Genomic DNA, 1,357 nt, shown 5'->3' on the forward strand with positions numbered 1-1,357 from the left:
CTCATGGAACTCAGAGTTGGCCAACCAGAGCATCATGTCTGGTCGGCCTTTGTGAATGGCACTTAGGAACAGACATGAAATCTGGTTTTGTTCAATGGAAATCAGGACAGTACTTTTTTTCTGAATTGTTGGAAAAGGAAAGCTTTCTTCCCACTGGCTTTGGAGTTGTAAGGATGTAAGTCTAGACAAGCTGGCAGCCAAAACTTTGATGCTCAGGGGAAAAGTGGAGCCAACAATACATATACAAAAAGTAGGGAAAATGTGAAGACTAGAAGTACACCAAAACTGAACTAATGGTAATGTTTAGGTGGCCATGCTATATAAGAACATTTTTATCATTTGTCATATCCTAGTTTTGTTAGATGCAGATATGATATTTATTATCTATATCTGTATCCAAGTTTTAAATTTTTTTTAATAATGTAGGGCCAAGAACAGAGCTCTTTGGAATACTGTGTGAGGCTTTTTCTCTACCAACTCAAATTTATTCAATAATACTACTTGGGTATAGTTGTTTAAAAACTTTGACTACAACTGTATTTTGACTAGCCCAGATTTTCCAAAAGGATATAAATTTTTTTAAATGCCATTTGATGCCAATATGAATAAACTTACAGCATCCTCAGATCTACCAGACTTTACACAATACCTGTTCAATATCCATCTAGCCAATTTTCGATATGATTATGGTGCAAAAGAACTTGTCCATGCCTGTAAGAAGCTTGTAATTAGCTTGCAAAGATAAACTACACGCAGAGAAAGCAATTATCCAATAAGCTCTGTATGGCATCAGGGAAGGTTCTTTCCCTCCCTCACTCCTACCTCCCTCCCCCACCCCCTCCCTCCCTCCCTCTTCCCTTTTTTCTTCCTTCCTTCCTTCCTTCCTTCCTTCCTTCCTTCCTTCCTTCCTTCCTTCCTTCCTTCCTTCCTTCCTCTCCCTCCCTCCCTCCCTCCCTCCCTCCCTCCCTCCCCCCTCCCTCTCTCTCTCTCTCTCTCTCTTTCTTTTTTTCTTTCTTTCTCAGTATCTCCCCATTCACAATACAGAACAGGCAAAGGGCCTGAGCTGAAATGTATATGGGGTGGGTTTACTCTGCCTCCCATTTCTGTGCAGTCAGTGTAAGAACACAGCCTGCGGTAAGCACCAGGGGGCCTGGGAAGGTTTTGTTGTTTAAATAAGAGTCTAGAGTCATGTCTGGAGATTCTGATTCATTGTGTATTAGGTGGAGACTAGATGGAGAAAGACCCGGTTCTGATGACATCACTAAGTGAAGTTAGAGCTACCCCTGGACTCCATTAGCCAAAGAATTTACTTTTTGATGAATTTATTTTAGGTTAGGGTTTCAGTCCCTTGCAATGG

At 41.2% G+C, this 1,357-nt stretch overlaps 1 non-coding gene across 1 annotated transcript; it reads right to left on the reverse strand.

The window, feature by feature from the left end:
* Window positions 1-1,019: 1,019 nt before the first annotated feature.
* LOC129147375 (small nucleolar RNA SNORA51) lies at window positions 1,020-1,151 on the reverse strand. Its single transcript, XR_008554753.1, has one exon. It is a non-coding gene; the product is annotated as a small nucleolar RNA SNORA51 (small nucleolar RNA).
* Between the last annotated feature and the right edge of the window lie 206 nt (window positions 1,152-1,357).

This window comes from Eptesicus fuscus, chromosome 2 (assembly GCF_027574615.1).
Source record: "Eptesicus fuscus isolate TK198812 chromosome 2, DD_ASM_mEF_20220401, whole genome shotgun sequence".
Taxonomy (NCBI): Eukaryota; Metazoa; Chordata; class Mammalia; order Chiroptera; family Vespertilionidae; genus Eptesicus; species Eptesicus fuscus.